Source organism: Euprymna scolopes, chromosome 11 (genome assembly GCF_053919585.1).
Source record: "Euprymna scolopes isolate OS-2025 chromosome 11, ASM5391958v1, whole genome shotgun sequence".
NCBI classification, from domain to species: domain Eukaryota; kingdom Metazoa; phylum Mollusca; class Cephalopoda; order Sepiida; family Sepiolidae; genus Euprymna; species Euprymna scolopes.
In genome coordinates, this window is record NC_136492.1 from 53,572,464 (window position 1) to 53,591,609 (window position 19,146).

Genomic DNA, 19,146 nt, shown 5'->3' on the forward strand with positions numbered 1-19,146 from the left:
TTACATCCACGTGTTTTATTTTTTTTTTTTACATTTGCGTAGTCTTAATGGAAGAGGATATCGTTTCTGATATTTTCCTTACCTTTTGATTGGGATATTTTTGTTCCCTCCAAAATAATACTCCTGTAATGTTGGTCCCCTTTGCCAGACAATCTTTCATCATTACTCCATCCTAGTCTAATAACCTGAGCATGGCATTACCAACAGAAAGCTTGGCCCTTGTTTCCCAAGTAGGTGGTGATTTCTAGTGCTTCCATTATAGTCACTGAGCCTTGGTCTCTGGATGATATTGACTGATCAAAGTTTAATCCTGTATAAAATCTTTTTTTTCTGAAAGTTTACTCGTATTCTGGAAACAATTTCAAATTCATTATAAACACTCGTGCGTTCTTGCTTCTGCAAAACAGCCGGAAATCCCTCTGACATACCCATTATGCATATGCAAATAGAGTACCACATACGGTCTATTAACCTCTACTTTCAGAACTATTTCACGGATAATCACGCGTCGATCTTCAAAAATGGCAGTTTCAAATTGAGTAAGATCTTTTATCAACGATAGAAGAGAAGTGACGAGGTCTGATAGCGATTTTCAGATTTTCGTCCATGTTTGAATTTACAATACAAGCGTTTTACAGGATCTATGACGAGGCATCATTGCCATACGTTTCTCGTAACTCATTAAGTTTACTTTGTTGTACCGCCTTTAAAATACAACAGAAATCACAACGAGCCACTAAGAAGAATTCATTAGAAACCTCAATCAGATAATACAATTGGATCAAAGCTGAAAAATGTCACAGAAACAGAAATAAAAATAATCGCGTATGTTAAATTTCAGCTAGATCTGACAACGTGGTCAGGGGCATTAATTACTTAAATTCCCCCGTAGATACAGCATAAAACAAAGATCTTTCACTGCATTATTACGGCGAAGACAGTTTAAAATGTTATTGTTTACATCGTTTCCTACAGCAGCCAATAGAAAATGTTTGATTAAAGGGGGGGGGGATTATATGCAAAAAAATTCACAGAACTAGTAGCTAAGAAAAACCATGCCCAGAGAACAGTAATATACAGACATTAGTTACAAATGTTAGAAAACAAAAAAATCAATATTGGTTTTGAGAATAATTTTGCACAACTAAAGTTATTAAGGGAGCCATTGAAATATAAACTTTGAATAAGAAATACGTCAACATAAGTTTAAAATAAAGGCACTGCGAATGTGAAAACGTGTTCAAATGCCCAAGGTGTGAGGGAGCTAATTCGCAGAACTGTGAATAAAGGAAGGTTTAGTTCCTAGTTATATGGTATAAATTAACTACACAGAACAGCCGTGATTAAAATCTTCTCTATAAAACCATAGAATTCGTCTTGTATACTATCTGTGCACTTTGAAATATATCTATACTAGCATGGGTACCCGGCGTTGCCCGAGTTGACATAAGTTACGTTTGGAACACATCTGATAAACAAAGGATATTAATTATTTTCATCATGGGAAACGTCGAAACCCCTCCCCAATAATTTCGAAAATACGAGAACGGAGAAAAACATGTAAATGTAATCGCCTAAAAAATTAAAAGAAATACGTTATACCCTATCCATCAGATATTTCGGCAGCAGAAATATAAAGAGAAGCAACTATTCTCCGGGCATTGAGCGTGTTTGTTGCTCGATCGCTGGACTCCCCCCCCTGCAAAAAAGAATAAATCGAAACAACTTTTTGTTTCAATAAAAATAGCGAGTGCCCGAGCGACTGCAAAAAGAAAATAGCCAAAACGCGATAAAATTAAAAGTAATTTGGAAGTTATTGTGCTTACTGTGCTAAGAATCCTGATGATTTTATCACCCCGAAAAAATAACGTTTTCACATTAACGCGTGCATAATTCGCGTTTTTTTTCTTTGTTTTGTTTTATTGTGAAGGCACATTTTTCACCGCCACTTTTTTTTTGTAAATGTAGAAAATTTCGATTTGCTTTTTTTTTTTTTTTTTTTTTTTTAGTGGGTGGCTTTTTCGATTTGCTTTTAGGTTCCTAAATATGTGGCTTAAGTTTGAATTTTACGCGGTCAAAGATTCCATATAGCCGTTTCAAGAATAATAAAAACAAATTAATTCTATTCAGTTTATGCAAGTATTTTTGTTTGACTAGTAAAGAAAACAAAAGCCACACATTTTTCTGTTTAAATGAAATTTTGTTTTGAACTTTCTAAGGGGAAATTTATTTGAATATTAACTCTATACCCCTTTTTAAAACAGTCGATGTCGGGAAAAATTCCAAATAAATTAAATTAAATATTATCAATAATTATTCAAAGTTTATTAAATAATAATTTTAAATAAAATGCAAATGAGATGACTTCCTGATTGTATATTTTGTCAGGATAATACTTATATATATATATATATATATATATATATATATATATATATATATGACATAGTAAAGGACACTTCGTATATCTTAATCAAATCGTGAACAAGCAAGTAAACACAATAGTACTAATTTATATATAGATAATACCTTACGAATACATTTAGATGACTCTGCTTATATATATATATATATATATATATATATATATATATATATATATATATATATATATATTATTTCGGTCACACACAGATTTTAAGCACTTTAATTTTGGATACCCACCGCTACAAGCCAACGCTCTAAGAAGATGCCCTCTTCTCTTATAGACGTGTGTCACGAGCGAATGACTGTGAAACACATAGGCGTCTTATTTCTGCCTCCTAATTAAACTAGAGTCCGACATCGTAATGTCTCGAATAATTCATTTGAGCTTTTATACCGCCTGAAACTTTTAGCACCAGCAGCTGCAAAAGCATAAACCTTTAGAATTTACTTTCGTTGCCACCGCGGGTAAATATGGTAAAATCAGTCGGTCAGAATCAGTACAGCGATTTAAAACAAAGGATACTTTAGCCTATTAAAATTGTCTCTCGGTATAACGTGCCTAGGTCGCTAGGCATAATTAGCAATAAATTTACGCTATCCCAAATAGAGGAGGTCATGCGCGAGAGTAAGCGTTCTTTGACTACATGTGACTAGTACCTCAACCCAGAAGAAAAAAGTCCAGGTCCGTTGAACTAACTGTCAAACATCAAGAGGGCCCCTTTTTGGGTAGCTGGTTTTCCCCCACATTAAAAACGATCTTGTCACATATTTTGCTTCTGTGATGATTATCAATAGAATGCCGTTAGTATAAAGAATTTCTGAGCAATTTGCGGAGAGCGTCCAAATAAACGTAAGGCAACCATAGGTAGTAAAACCATTAATTTACACATGCAAATAAGGTAAACAGGACTATTGTAATATACGATTTAATATGCAAGGAGGCTTAAATAGTTGTCTGTTTTGTCTGATCACCTCTGTAAGCAGCAGCAGCAAATGTTTCTGTTGCTTATCGAACACACAGACACAACATTTGAGAAACCTGTCAAAGTTTCGTTTTACTCTTTAAAAATGCTTTGTTCACTTTTTCTGCGTGTTTCCATCAATTTCAGATCAGCACACACAGACACAATACGTAGTGCATAGTTTAATTGTTAGCAAACAGGTAGCCGGTTGCAAGATTGTTAGTGTTTATATGTTCAAGAATTACCAGTAGTGTAATCGTCAGTATATTTACGATAATCTTTGTCAGCAATCAATGCATAATATATGAACATGACTTGAGTATAGAATAACAAAACAAAAATATTCAAATATCTGCGAACAATAAAAACTATGGTATGTGTGCTTATTAAAGGGACGATTAATAGATGTTTGATTGCATTATTTATCAGACGAATTTCCTACAAAGTAGCTGTAAATTGCAGTACTGAAGAGTGACTAATATTACAAATAGGGAAAACTTGACCAACGCTGGCATTTTTCATGTTAAAATCATTGCCAGCCTTTAAAATGGCTGTACCTATATAATATTCTATGTGTTACTGCCTTAGTTTGTCTGTACGTTATGCTATGAAGATGACTTCAAAATTTTAAAAGCAAACTGCTTCAGAAATGCGAACTTTGGATTTAAAAAGGTCAATTTGGTAAGTTTGAACAAAAATAAGTGGCATCCCGTTGATGTAAACTCGTTTCCGAATATACATCATTGCTTTTATACTGTGCAATAGAAACAATTTCGACGTGCAGCGGTTTGTATAGAAGTCAGCGGTACATTAGCTGGAAAAAAGAACACTAAGATGAAACAAGTAAAAAAAAAAAAAAAAAAAGGTACATCGTCTGCCAACGGATAATCTACTTAAGGAGTAAATTAAAGATTCTCTTGCAATGTGATTTTATCATTTCTCCTCAACTATGTAGTACAATATTAGATTCTGAGTGTTTAATATTAGTAGGTTGGTTAAAAATGTCGTTTCTCGATGTTCAATTGTATATGAAAACCGACATTTTTGCAGTAATCTAATACTTATTAATTTTTGTTACTTTCATATTTAAAATACAACGGAAACTAGTTTCATAGAAATATTGATCCCATTTTTTTGCGTGTTATTCGGTTTTCTGCCCAAAGAAATAGTTTTGCGTAATCCAGAACACATCAGTTTCATCAAATAAAATTAGTAAGTATAATTCTAATTTTGTGAAATTCCCACAAGTTCTACTTCATATGTTTTGGCGGTTTATTGGCTGATAAAGGAATGCGCAAAATAGTCTGTTTATAAAAAGCGTATATAATAGATAAGCACACCATTAAGTACGGATAAACTGACAATCAGGACCCAATTAAGTTTTTTTTTTAATATTTTGTATATACTAATATACTGAACTATCTAATATACTATTTTACACAATTTATTATGAAACTCATTGAGATGATGCTTTCAAAAATCATTTATCGAATAACCCCTTTTAAGTGCGTAATGATTGTGAAATTTCTTTTTCTGCACGAATATATGCAGCGAAGTCTTTTTAATGACCCCATATATTCAACAATTTTGGAAAAAGATTTAATTCTAATTGTTTTTTTTTGTTGTTGTTGTTTTGGGGAGATTTGTTAAATTGATCAACTATATCGATAAAATGATTTTTAAAAGAATGTAAGCTTCCAATATGAGACTAAGGTGTAACAGGCATGTTATTGGATTTATTTGACAAGGAAAAGTGAAAGCGATTTTTAAATCTTTACTTTAATTGAGTACGTGAAACTAAAATTTAAATTCTTATAAGCAATACTTTTTTTTTTGCAACTAATCGTATTGCGTACAGTTATATATATTTTTCAACGGTAATGAAGCGATTTTATAGGGTAGTTATTTTTGTTAATGTTTTATTTAGTTCAAAATAACTAAACTTTGTAGGTTTCTGCATATCTTGTGTTTCGTTTATTTATGCATGTCTGTTAAATAGTTTTCTTGCTGGAAGTTAGAGCATGTTTAAGGATATATTGTTTCAAATGGTTTTAATTTCGTTTATTACGTTTGCGTCTTTTATATCTTGTTTTATGCTATCACAATATTGATTTTACTAATGAGATTGAAATTGATCACACAAATTATTTACCATCAAGACCAACGTTTATATATATATATATATATATATATATATATATATGGAACGATGGTAATAACCCGCTGAAATGTTTCATTGATAGTAAAAGATAGATGCTAATGTAAAGACAAACGGGAAATAGTTTTTGTTTTAATAACTTAAACCGTCTTTACAAAAACTATATACATCGTTCTCTTACCGCTACTCACATCGTTACATTTATGAACTTTTCTCCTTTACGAGCACAGTCATATTTCCAATTTATGAATGAATATCCGTAACAATTTTGTGAAAAACTGGCAGGAAGACCCGAGGTTGTCCAAGATTGAATGATGATCAACCAATATTTCAAACTCCTATATTTTTATTTTCATCGAAATCCGTGAAATCGCCCAGGAGAAAACTTCACATGCCTCCATGCAGTAGCCTAGTCGAAAATGTTATTCTACATTGCCCTCTAGAAAACTTATTGTTGCTTTAATAAAATTATTTTGTATAAACTTTTCAGTTAATGAAATAATAAAGAAATTTGCGAACGGGGGTCAGTATCTACAGACCGAGTCATGCAAAATAAAACCACTTGCATTTTTAAGTCTTGTAAAATTATTTGCAGTTAATGACAAAATTAAATTTACGTGCAAATTTGAACCTACGGAACACGTTAAGCAAAAAAAAGAACAAAAAAAACAAAACAAAGGAAAACGTTATCACCTGCTAAGCGACGACTTGGAAAAATGGCTTCACGATGATGAATTAAAATAACGGTTTCAATTATCAGCAATTATCGGGGGTATTCTCAGACAAAAGTTATACACTAAACGTGTAAATTTTAAAGAAAATCTGTTCAGCCGTTTTGAAGTCTATAAGGAACGAACTCACAGACAAGGTTGGATTTCTATAATTGTACAGATAAAGATTAAGAAAAAGATGCAAGAAATTAGTAGAATTAGTGGCTGTTTCTTTTTTTTTTCTTTCGTATAGCTCGATTCAGAATGGGAAAATTTACTTCATCATCCTCATGCATCAGCATTTTCCCTGGGGACAAGATTAGAATATAATCAGTCTAAAAGGCATACTAAATCAGCTCATGTAATTGTCTTGTTAGTTCAGAAGTTGAGTCTATCAGACAGAAAAAAACTGACTTTTATTAATAAAATAGATTTTGATTATGTAAATTCTACACTGAAGAATTTGTTATTCAGCCTTTTGTTGGGAGCTGTACTTGGGCGAACAAAGTTTGCGTGAAATTCACCTGCAAAATAAAAATGTTACACCACTAACTTACGGTTTAATTATGGAGGATATGGAGCGCTACAAACTACGGCAAACGTTAAAATCCATGTAATCCACGATAGCGATCGAAAACGGACGCATATCTGCGCGCTCCTTTAGGTTCGTACCCCAATTCCGGACGATTTTAAATGTTGAGAATGCAATAAAACAATTTACCGAATATCTTTTCTAACATTAAGTTCGGTTAATACTTACATGCAATATATTGAATAGATATTCGGCGTGAATTTCGTATCTGTTCTAGGAGGAACGTTGTGATTCTTACTTAATAGAATAATCTAATAGAATATCCTTGTTTTATAAAGGACACCATCTTTCTATATCGGTCATCTACGTTTGTCTCTGCAGGCCTTCGTTCATGATACACCGCGTTATAAATATTCTATCTTCTGAAAATTGGGTGATCTTCTTTCCCCAATTCAATCTTATAAATGTACGTATATGAAATGAAGGAAGGAAAGAGTAAGCGAGATTATTTTGCATAGAAATTCAATGATACCTAGAGATAAATAAAAAATGTAGCAACTTTATTATTTGTACCTATTTACTATGCCTCCCCACGGGACAGAGTTAGACACCAGGGTCGTTTTTTAACGTGGAGAAAAGGTACAAAAATAAAAATTGTCTCAGTCGTGAAGGATTTCTCCTCCACCGAAAGAACAAGAAATAGAAGTGCAGCATCTGAAGAACAGATGGTATGTATTTGCTCCCCCACCGAGCAAATTAGGCATAAGGCCGATTTTTAATGTGAGGAGTGAAGGGGAAATGGGGACCAACTCCCCGGGGAGTAGGGGAGCTGGATAGTGACAATTGGTATGAAGGGTTGCCCCTACATTGACCAAGGTCTTATATGTGGGGTTGCCCCCACATATGGTCTTTGCTTGCAGTATCTGCCGGAACAGATGGTATTTATTTGCTCCCCCACCGAGCAAATTAGGCACAAGGCCGATTTTTAATGTGAGGAGTGAAGGGAGGGGGAAGGGAAAAAGGGGGCCAGCTCCCGAGAGGTGGGAAATGGGAGCTGGTTAATGGTCAGGCATGTGGGGTTGCCCCCACATCTGGTCTTTGCTAGTCATAGCTAGTCATAGCTTGCAGTATCTGCCGGAACAGATGGTATTTATTTGCTCCCCCACCGAGCAAATTAGGCACAAGGCCGATTTTTAATGTGAGGAGTGAAGGGAGGGGGAAGGGAAAAAGGGGACCAGCTCCCGAGAGGTGGGAAATGGGAGCTGGTTAATGGTCAGACATGTGGGGTTGCCCCCACATCTGGTCTTTGCTAGTCATAGCTAGTCATAGCTTGCAGCATCTGCCGGAACAGATGGTATTTATTTGCTCCCCCACCAAGCAAATTAGGCACAAGGCCGTTTTTAATGTGAGGTAAAAACCAGCTCCCCTAAAAGGGGTCACTCTGGTTACCAAAAATAATAATTGTCCCAGTATAGAGGGTTTCCCCTCCATTGACTGGTACAAATTATCTTAAGTGCAGTATCTGCCGGAACAGATGGTATTTATTTGTTCCCCCACTGAGCAAATTAGGCACAAGGCCGTTTTTAATGTGAGGTAAAAACCAGCTCCCCTAAAAGGGGTCACTCTGGTTACCAAAAATAATAATTGTCCCAGTATAGAGGGTTTCCCCTCCATTGACTGGTACAAATTATCTTAAGTGCAGTATCTGCCGGAACAGATGGTGTTTATTTGCTCCCCCACTGAGCAAATTAGGCACAAGGCCGTTTTTAATGTGAGGTAAAAACCAGCTCCCCTAAAAGGGGTCACTCTGGTTACCAAAAATAATAATTGTCCCAGTATAGAGGGTTTCCCCTCCATTGACTGGTACAAATTATCTTAAGTGCAGTATCTGCCGGAACAGATACTACACTTTGATCCCGGCCCGAAGGCCAAGGGAATCAGTTAAGATATAATTTAGCTTTTTTTTCTATTACTGTTATTCCTATTCGAATTCACATATTGCCTTATGTGATAAAAAAGGGCCGCCACCATATCTAATATTGTCAATGGGTAAATACTAAGAATATATAATCGATGAAATTGTTCCGTTTTTCACGATTCTCTGCCTGCTTTGCAGTTTTTTTTTATTTTTAAATTTAAGCGAGGTTGTATCTTTAAAATTCTTAGTGAGATTTTGAATTGATATACTAACCGTTTAACCGCCTGCGAACGAAACAGTCCTATATAAAAAAATTATAAATTTGTAAAAATTTATCTATGGAAAGAGTAAATATATGAGCCAACATTTAACCGCAACTATATATATATATATATATATATATACACACACTAGACTACCCGTGACCCGTTGGGCCAGTATGTATATCAGCTATGGAATTCATGTATGAGCGTGACACTTGTAACGTAAAGAAAATAGTTTTTTTTGACATAAACCTTTCTATAAAAGTATATTAAAATGAAAAAAGAATATAGATTTCTATGGGTCGTTCTGTTTATTATAATTGATTTTTTTTTAAATTAGTTACTGAATTATAAGAGGTTTGCCATACTTATAAGTAAATGTGCACTGAACAGATACCATAATACTTATTATAGTTAAATTCAAATTTTGATATATCTGCTTTTTTTTACATAGTTCCTTTCTGTATTACGTTTAAGTCATTTTAAACTCCCACCCTTCCCATGTTTAAATAATAATTTCGATATAATAACCTTAATATTTCAGCGTGCAGGTCATGGACACATGCGCAACCGGGTGTCGTAAACCGTAAAGTGGGTTACATACATCGTTACAAGTTGATTTTAGTTTATATATATATATATATATATATATATATATATATATATATATTCATTCAGAATTTTGGAGATTATATAATTATTTCAACACTCATTACTCACAACGTTTGTTAGCTGTCATGACTTTTGTGAGCTGCGAATTTGTTTGGCTATTGAAATACTTATATGTAACGACATACGTTCATACGCCAAATTACAATATTTAGTACAACGAACAAATTTGTTAAAATGATTATTTCGGCGACATATGCCATCTTCAAAATGTTATTCTTTTTGATTTGCCGTGATGACAAATGGACGAAAAAGTTAGTTTGCCCGTTACTCTGTGGCGATATCCTCCAATCCCGGAAGATTACTCTATGCGTGAACGACATGAAAGTCAAAGCTGTGTTTTCAGTGATATAAGCATTGAATAAATTTCACAATGAAATACGTATAAAATGTTTATAAGACAAATTACGTAGTTTGTATAAACATATATATATATAATTATTAGCAGGTTGACTTACATTATCTGATTGTAAAATACGCTTAAAGTATATAATTAAAGCAAATGTATTCAAAACAACCATGTAATTAAAACAGCATAATTTAGTAGCTATTGTGTGTGTGTGTTTTTTTTAATTTTTAACACACTAGCCAATTTAGACTTACGCGAAATGACAAGTGTGGTGTTAATTTCGAAATCGTTAGTGTCATGTAATCTACCCATTTCTTTTTAACAACTCTCGTGTTCCAGTTGAAACTTAAAATTTCATTAAACGCCATAGCACTTACATTATATAGACAGTATAGTCTGTATAACTTCTACGCTGTATAAATCAATTGGATGTAAGAACCATTAAAAATCTGATATTAATCTGCCTGGCAATTTTCGTCGGTCTGTTGGTCAGCTTATCTTATATTCTAAATGTCTGCTCGATCTACGCTAAGGCACACACCTCTGTAAAATTATCAACTACCGTAAACTAACTCAAACTCTTAAATATACTGACTGGCGACTGGAAATCCTAGGCGTATCGTCTTTAATTGGAAAATGACGCGAACTGTTGATCACCTGAACCGGAAAATCCGAGCCGCACATTAAAGTTAACTTTACACAGGTTGTATCAAGAAATTCGATGTGTAGCACAACGATATTAACTATAAACAGGTTGAACGTTTCTACCCCCCCCACCAGCAACCTGCTTTAATGGAGGCCGGGCACACCTCAAAATCACGTGAGATTTTTTTTCTAGAATTGGTCGAGACCGTTGACTGTCGCGATCTTGAATCTTCTGGTTTTTCTTTCTCAGCCCGCACAAGACAGACCCGAGCACGTTTTTTGCGGTAAGCCTTCTCTATTTTCCCAACACCTTCAGCATTATATTTCTGATCGCTTTTGTCTTTCTTGGTGCCTTATTTTTCCCCATGGGGAGTATGAATTATGTTTATTTTGCTTTTTTTTTTAATTCCTATAATTTTCTATTTCTGAATCATCTAACATTCGTCGGGATCTTGGCAAGCGTCCATAATATCTCGGTAGTTCTTTGCCTTATCTTGTAACCTCTCAGGCCGTAAAGGCGATGAAATAAACGTTGTTTCAATTGCTGAGCACACGAAAACCTTAAAGATCCTTGTATACACAAAGTCTACTAGTTTATTCTTGGTACGCCCAAGTAAAGTGATCCGTTGAATTCATTGAATTTACAAAAAGATAACTATGAAAACATGCTAGAATATTAAACAGTTTAATAAAACTTCGGATACGGAAAATTAAATATTAAATAAAAATATATAATCAAAAGTCAAGAAAAACTATATAATACAATTAATGAGTCGATTTTTATACGTAATTTAGCACACTTCAACACATTTAGAAAAACTGAGATAGTAAAGATAGTGTGTTGTAATTTATGTAAGTATGTAAGATAGTGCGTTGTAATTTATATTGTAATTTATGAATAAGGTAAGAAATTCTGACATGGATCCTTTTAAAATGAAATCGCTTTCACGTTGAATGAATCACCAAAAATAGGATATTTTAGCAGGCTATTGATTTAAACGTACAGAAATTTGACGAAAAAGCCAATGTTTTTCTTTTGTTTAGCTGGTAGTATTCAACTCATCTGTTAGCTGTGCACGTTCCGCCGAATTCTAAGTTTTACTAGAACGCCATCTTGCTTTCTACTCTAACAGTAACTAAATGTCAGTGAAACAGTATTATAATTAAAGAAAACATTGAAGAAACAAAGACGAAAAAAACGGTTTACTCTGTACAAAAATATTTTTCCCCCGAAACCGTACGTATTGAAATATTTAATAGGAAGAAAAAACGAACCAACAAAAGTAAATGTATTGCAAATCATGTCCTTCGGCCGCTTGGATGCTCGGACCGCTTGAAGACACGTATATTTTGAGAAATCAAGCCGATTCCTTAAAAAAAAGCGATGTTTTATGTAACCTGATTTACTTATCTTAAGAAAACGTGCATTTCCACGGCCACCGAGATATAGAAGGCCTGTTAACTGAAAAATGCCTGCAGGCAATGTAGGTAAGATTTGTCGAATTGTTACTGTCGATACTATATGACTGCATTTTTAAAAAGAACATTAAAACATGTTAAAGAAAAGAAAGGAACTCAATTCGATTAATAATGAAACTGAATTTTAGTCAATATAAAATATAAATATTATCTATATAAAATTACGTAATTTTAAAGCAATATACAATCTAATACTGATGAAACTGAATTATGAATTTAGAGAACAAACAAAGAAACAAAACACAATTCTTGGGCTTCGGGACAAGGTCACAGTGTAGTTGATGCTACAATTTACCTTTTCTGTCCTCGGCCAGTGAAGGAGAAAGCCGTCATGACTGAGACAACTTATTTTTGTTCCTATCCAGAGTGCCCCTTATTCGTGTTATATAGTTGTTTCATTAAAGAGTCTTAGAGAGAGACTATTATAAGTGATGCTTTTTCTTGTGAGAGTTCTTATTAGTAATGATATGAGTCTTAGTGAGAGTTCTTGTCTTATTACATATGATGTTGTATCTTAGAGAGAGAGAGATGTTGTTGTAATGACATTTTATAACACAGACATATTATAGCAATACAATTTACCTTTTTGTAGAAATCACAAACACAAAGATGAGCTTTATCCAAAACACATGGTGAATTTATTTAATACGACCGGTCGGGATTTCCTCATTAAGAACTCAAAGTTTCACATCTTAGTTTCTGAAGTGACGTCTCGCTTCAGACGTCCGCCTGTCTGTCTCCCCTGACTGTCTCTCCTGACTGTCTCTCTGACTGTCTCTGACTCTCTCTGACTCTCCCTCGACCAACTAACTCCCACCTGCTATATTGAGAAATCTATGCATCCCGGCCACGTGAGCAAAATTCACGTGTTTCAACATGCGCGACTTTGCACGTTTTCGACATTGATTTCCCAATAACCTATTTTCCTTGTTTGTTTCCACAAAGGAATTTAACCTACATATCTAATTTATTTAACTCATATTTTATTACCCACATTCTTTTAACAATTGAATAGTTTATTTATTATTTATTTCATCCGAATTAACAATTTACTGGACATTCCATTTAAACCTATTGTTCTTTAAAACTTATGTCCAGGGTTCGATTTCTGCTTTCTCTTATTTCCATTTTAACTAATCTCTCTATTTTTATACTTACATGAACAGGGGACAGCCCTTATCATGTAACACCCCTCCCTTCCATATTTCACAAAAAAAAATGTATGCATTTTTAACTTTAGTACATTTTTTTTTTTTTTTTTTTACATCTACACAACCACACGGCTAGAAAGATCAGGCTAAAAAACACAAAAAAAGAATCTCTTTTAGTCAGCCCTTCACGGCCGATTTCACAATTATTTATTTATTTTTATAAGATCAGAACCTTTCTGATCTTTGTGGCATTTACTTTTTGTGTGTAGGGTATTCCTATAATTCACATCAGCTATTTTCCAGCCACCCATATGCCGCAGACTAGAGGTTTTCACCTTTCTCGAAATGGACGACTTCCTTCGTCTCAAAAGTGCTCTGATCTCTCTTTCCGCATGGTTAGTCTTATCAAGTATGGCTTTGTTTTTTATTCTATAACTATCTCATACGGGACATACCAAAGCTCATATACTTAAATCTTTGTGGTTGGCTTCAGAAGTTTAAGATATACCTTTTTTTTTTTCTCTCATACGGATTCACTCGGATTTCCTTGCTTGGATTCTTGAAACTTCGACGAGGATTTAGAAATATCACCCCTAACTAACTAACACGTTTCCTGCGACCAACAACTTAATTGCGCCTAAATTCTATCTAATTGCCCGTTTTTTTGTGATTTTTCTTTCCTCTCACCAGAGCCTCCAAGATCCAGCAGATATATCCCACATTCATGCGTCTCTAAAAAAAAAAAATACAAGGTTATATCTTTCTTACGTAATCTACGGCATATTTTTGCCTTCTCTTACTTCATTAAGCTATATGTGATTGCCTCGGGACTACCTCTCATCGGTTTACTGGTCCCCTTAAGAATTTTCGTATTCTTTCCAACGCCTGTTTATTAACTAAGCCAAGACTTATTTACTACTTTGCTTGGAGTCGTTTACGTGCGACTAGCTTATTTTAAGCACGTAATTAACCAGGTTCCCAAATTTTTCGTATAGGGGCACTTCTTGTGCTTATCAATCCCTACCAAGTAACTTTTCTTGGAGAAAAATTTTTAGGATCTCTAAAAAAAACAACAAAACCAAATGCTAAAACAAAACATCTTTCTTACGGCGTATCACATCTAAAATCTCTCCAAATGCCCGTTTACGTAATTTTAATTCTTGTCCCCCTTCTAAAATTCTAACTGAATCTGTAAGCCAACCATACGTCTTAACTTATTTTCTACTAGATCATTTTAATCTAATGTATATTTACGGATAACTTTGAATTCTTGCTGTGAAAATCATAACATTACATACATAAGACAATTTACAATATTTGTTCAACATCATAAAAACATTTTCAAAAAAAAAATACCTTAATACATTTAAACATTTTGCAACAGTTATAACTTTTTTTTTTAACAAAAAAAAAAAAAAAAAAAATCATCTGTAACAAAGAACAATTCAACAGTCTGTCCAAAACAATTGTCCCTTTTTTTTTCAAAAACAAAATAAATGAACACGCAAAAGCCGAAAAGTTCACTATGAACACAAAATGCATTTCCAAACAATTTAAACGCTGTTTAAGAAAGTATACGCGACCTTTGAAAAATTCCTGTTTTGATTGACAGATTTAATTAAAAAATTCGTCCAAACGATTTCATTTTGACACACATTTTCTAATGACACTTTCAAAACAATAATAGATTACACAATCTCTGCATTCGCGTGTATGTGTGTGTGTGTGTTTTTTTTTAACAGGCCAATTCATTTATCAATGAATTACGTTTGGTGACTTGTTTACTATTTTTTTTCCATTACTACGAATTTCTTTTTACGGCATATCGGCCTTTTCTTCTTTTTCTTTTTAATATTTCTTGTATCTTTTGTTCTCTGTGTGCGTGTATGTTCAAATTTTTTTTTTTCATTTTGTTTTTCTTCGCATTTCTGTGATCGTGTAATTTTTTTCTTTTTCCGTGGTATTATTTATTCATTATTATTTTTTTTTTAAATTATGTTGGACCCTTTTAAAACGTTGTGTTTCTTTTTCTTTTTCGAATTCTGTGATCGTGTAATTTTTCTTTTTCCGTGGTATTATTTATTTATTTTTTTTTTAATTATGTTGGACCCTTTTAAAACGTTGTGTTTCTTTTTCTTTTTCTTTTTCTTTTTTTTTTTTCGTGGTATCGACCCCAGGTTCGGTTTCTGCATCGCTGATGCAAAAGGTTCACGAACACCAAATTGAGAGTTGTTATATAGTTGTCCTGGTCACGGCACCAAATTGAGGGTTGTTATATAGTTGTTTCATTAAAGAGTCTTAGAGAGAGACTATTATAAGTGATGCTTTCTCTTGTGAGAGTTCTTATTAGTAATGATATGAGTCTTAGTGAGAGTTCTTGTCTTATTACATATGATGTTGTATCTTAGAGAGAGAGAGATGTTGTTGTAATGACATTTTATAACACAGACATATTATAGCAATACAATTTACCTTTTTGTAGAAATCACAAACACAAAGATGAGCTTTATCCAAAACACATGGTGAATTTATTTAATACGACCGGTCGGGATTTCCTCATTAAGAACTCAAAGTTTCACATCTTAGTTTCTGAAGTGACGTCTCGCTTCAGACGTCCGCCTGTCTGTCTCCCCTGACTGTCTCTCCTGACTGTCTCTCTGACTGTCTCTGACTCTCTCTGACTCTCCCTCGACCAACTAACTCCCACCTGCTATATTGAGAAATCTATGCATCCCGGCCACGTGAGCAAAATTCACGTGTTTCAACATGCGCGACTTTGCACGTTTTCGACATTGATTTCCCAATAACCTATTTTCCTTGTTTGTTTCCACAAAGGAATTTAACCTACATATCTAATTTATTAAACTCATATTTTATTATCCACATTCTTTTAACAATTGAATAGTTTATTTATTATTTATTTCATCCGAATTAACAATTTACTGGACATTCCATTTAAACCTATTGTTCTTTAAAACGTATGTCCAGGGTTCGATTTCTGCTTTCTCTTATTTCCATTTTAACTAATCTCTCTATTTTTATACTTACATGAACAGGGGACAGCCCTTATCATGTAACATTCGGAGCTCGACATTCCTCAAGATTATATGTCGAAATATTTAAATAACTATTACTTTTAATACAGAAATTATATTTAAAGTTTTAGTTTTCTGTTCTGTTTAGTTTTCCCATGTTATTCATCAAAATGTGTAGCGTATTTTCATCAGTTACATGTTTAGGAATTCTATACTCCGCTGTAGTCTTCATTTAAATATCCGTGCAGAATACATGAATACGGAAATTAAGTTCACATAACTACTAAAAGACAATCATACTATAACGTGAACAATTGGTTAAAAACCAAGAAAATATAGCAAGTCTACAATATTAAATCAGGGTGGTGGTGAATTTGGGAGGGGGACATTATTATTTCACTCACCAGGAGTTCTCACATACTATCATCCGTGATCTCTCACAGGCAGAAACATGTGATATTCAATGGAGACCACATGCAAGTTTCCTCAGATTTCCAATGTTCTCCACCTCTTGACCACTCGTGCAGATGATTGTATATAATCGCAACAGCTGTTTGCTATTGATTTCTCGTTGGCATCGGCCATTGGTGTTTTCTGGGGTTTGGGTGATAAAATGCCTCCCCAAGGTACCAGATTTGAACTGCACACTTCCAGTGGAGATATGGTTAGTACTCTCCCGCCTCGGACTTTCAATCTTCTCTGCCCCTTCACAACTAGTTGGTGTGGCGCATGTCGATTTCTAGTGTGTTTTTGTTTGTTCGTTTTTTTTTTTGTTTTTTTTTGGCACTTTACAGGTAAACAAGTTTTAATGTAATAGCTGCTCCCTGGGGGGTTCTTTCACTTTCTTCGCATATATCTCATACATTTATTTTTTCATACAAATTCAAATAATGCTTTTGGCCTCAAATATTATCTTAAAAAAATTATTAAATAAGCCAACGAAAACCTTTTGCGTATGCACTAAATTTACTTCATTTGCAATTGTGTTTGAGCGGTGTATGTACCGTGTTATATTTTAGAGAGGACATTCAAGTTAAATTTTATGGTATATTTTTTTCTTCGTTAAATTGTTAGGTGAAAGTGGTGAAAGCCTCCCCCCTATTAAGAATGGCTTTCTAAATAACGCTATTATTACAGCACGGAAAGTACACGGCACAAATATCAAACAATATTTATTTATAAGATAAACACAAGAAAATATGTTAACTAAAATGTAATGTACTCTTTATTATTAGTTCATATCCAAACTTTAATTAAAACTGATTAGTTAATGAATTTTAAGATGAATTTGTGTTCGTACGTTTCAGGAGAGACTAGAGAATTTCCTATTTCAGCCATGTAAACTATTTACAGATAAAATGTTATAAAACACAAAAACATTTAGGTTTTAAATATATTTCAAAGAAATAAATTATGTCTGCCACTAAAATATTGAATTCATCGATTTTTTAGTTAAAAACCAAACAAACAAAAAAATCTGCCGTGAAAAATGCTCTAAATTTAAAATATTTAGAAATACTCAATGAAAAGTTCTAAAAAAACAGACTGAAAGATATTCATAATTTTTTTTTTGTTTTGCAGTTTAAAAAAATAAATAAAATATTCAACTTCCTTCTAGATATAAAAATTCAAAAACAATCCACTTACTCTTATTTTTTGCTCTATTAAAATTATCCCAATGTGCAGCTATATAATTATCCAAATGGAGAATTGTTTTTTTTCTTTAGGAGAATAAAAACATGCGCAATCTAAGACAAGGATAAATATTTTTTCATTGCCACGTGGTTGAACACTAGAAACTTTCTTTACCTACATGGCGACCTGGTAATAACGTCACGATGTTATGTTCACTGGCGTACTCTCTCGATAGCCGTGGTATCACCCATACACAAACAATTACAACCTATGTTACTGGCGGTTTGGGTCTCTGAGTTGTACATGCCTCTGCTGTGAGTTTCTATATAATCTGTGGTAGAAACTCTAGAACTAGAAAAATTGGCATATGTTGCATACACATATCGGGAAGTAGTGTTAAAATGGTTTCGTTTGTGCACGTTTTACTCCGAAAGTTATAATGGTAAAGCAAATAAATAGAAACTTCACTTTAATTTCATATATAAAATGACTTTTCTTTTTTTTGTCATTTCACATTTCAGGCTTAATTAAAACGATGAAAATAGTTGCAATACGTGAAGTAAAAGAAAATTGTTTGCGTTGGGTTTATTCTAATTGACTTCATTTTCATTCTACCGTTCAAGCATGATTCTCGCTCCAGAATAACTCTTTGGGGGCAAATACGTCCTACGATAAATTACCGTTGTCACATATGGAGAAGGGCTGCTCTAGCCATCCTTCCCTGTCTTGATTGTCTACAAGATTTCAAAGCCAGTTTTTAAAATACTATGATCATTATTCCTTTTTACTTCATTTATCAGAGAAAGTGAGTCTAAAATCCATCTCTGCTCTATCTTTACTTTTTTAACAGATGCTAGACTGATCTTCAATCTAGTTTCTCACAAAACACACATTCACAAAAAGACTCGGTTAGCTACAGCCTTTGTCAAAAAATCTCCCTTAATCTCTACCTGACACTAAACTAAAATTTCCTGATTAAATTTGTTTCCTAACGCTGCCAACATGTGAAGCCTTTTCCCTAGCTGAGCACAACACCGTCGCCTTTAAATCTAACGTAAACAAGTATTTCGGAACCATACTTTTCAATAATCAATTTCTGTCAAAGTTCCAACATTACAGATCATTAGTGTAATTTCGCCGAACAGCTGACATTCATTAACACTTATCCTCATGTGGTATTCGGGCCTTGATAACTGGTAACTCCATTGTACAA

General features: G+C 33.7%; 1 long non-coding RNA gene across 1 annotated transcript; it reads right to left on the bottom strand.

The window, feature by feature from the left end:
- Positions 1-12,523: 12,523 nt before the first annotated feature.
- LOC145287851 (uncharacterized) lies at positions 12,524-17,388 on the bottom strand. Its single transcript, XR_013869207.1, has 2 exons — positions 15,971-17,388; positions 12,524-15,940 (listed from the first exon to the last, which is right to left on the bottom strand). It is a non-coding gene; the product is annotated as an uncharacterized LOC145287851 (long non-coding RNA).
- Positions 17,389-19,146: the final 1,758 nt, after the last annotated feature.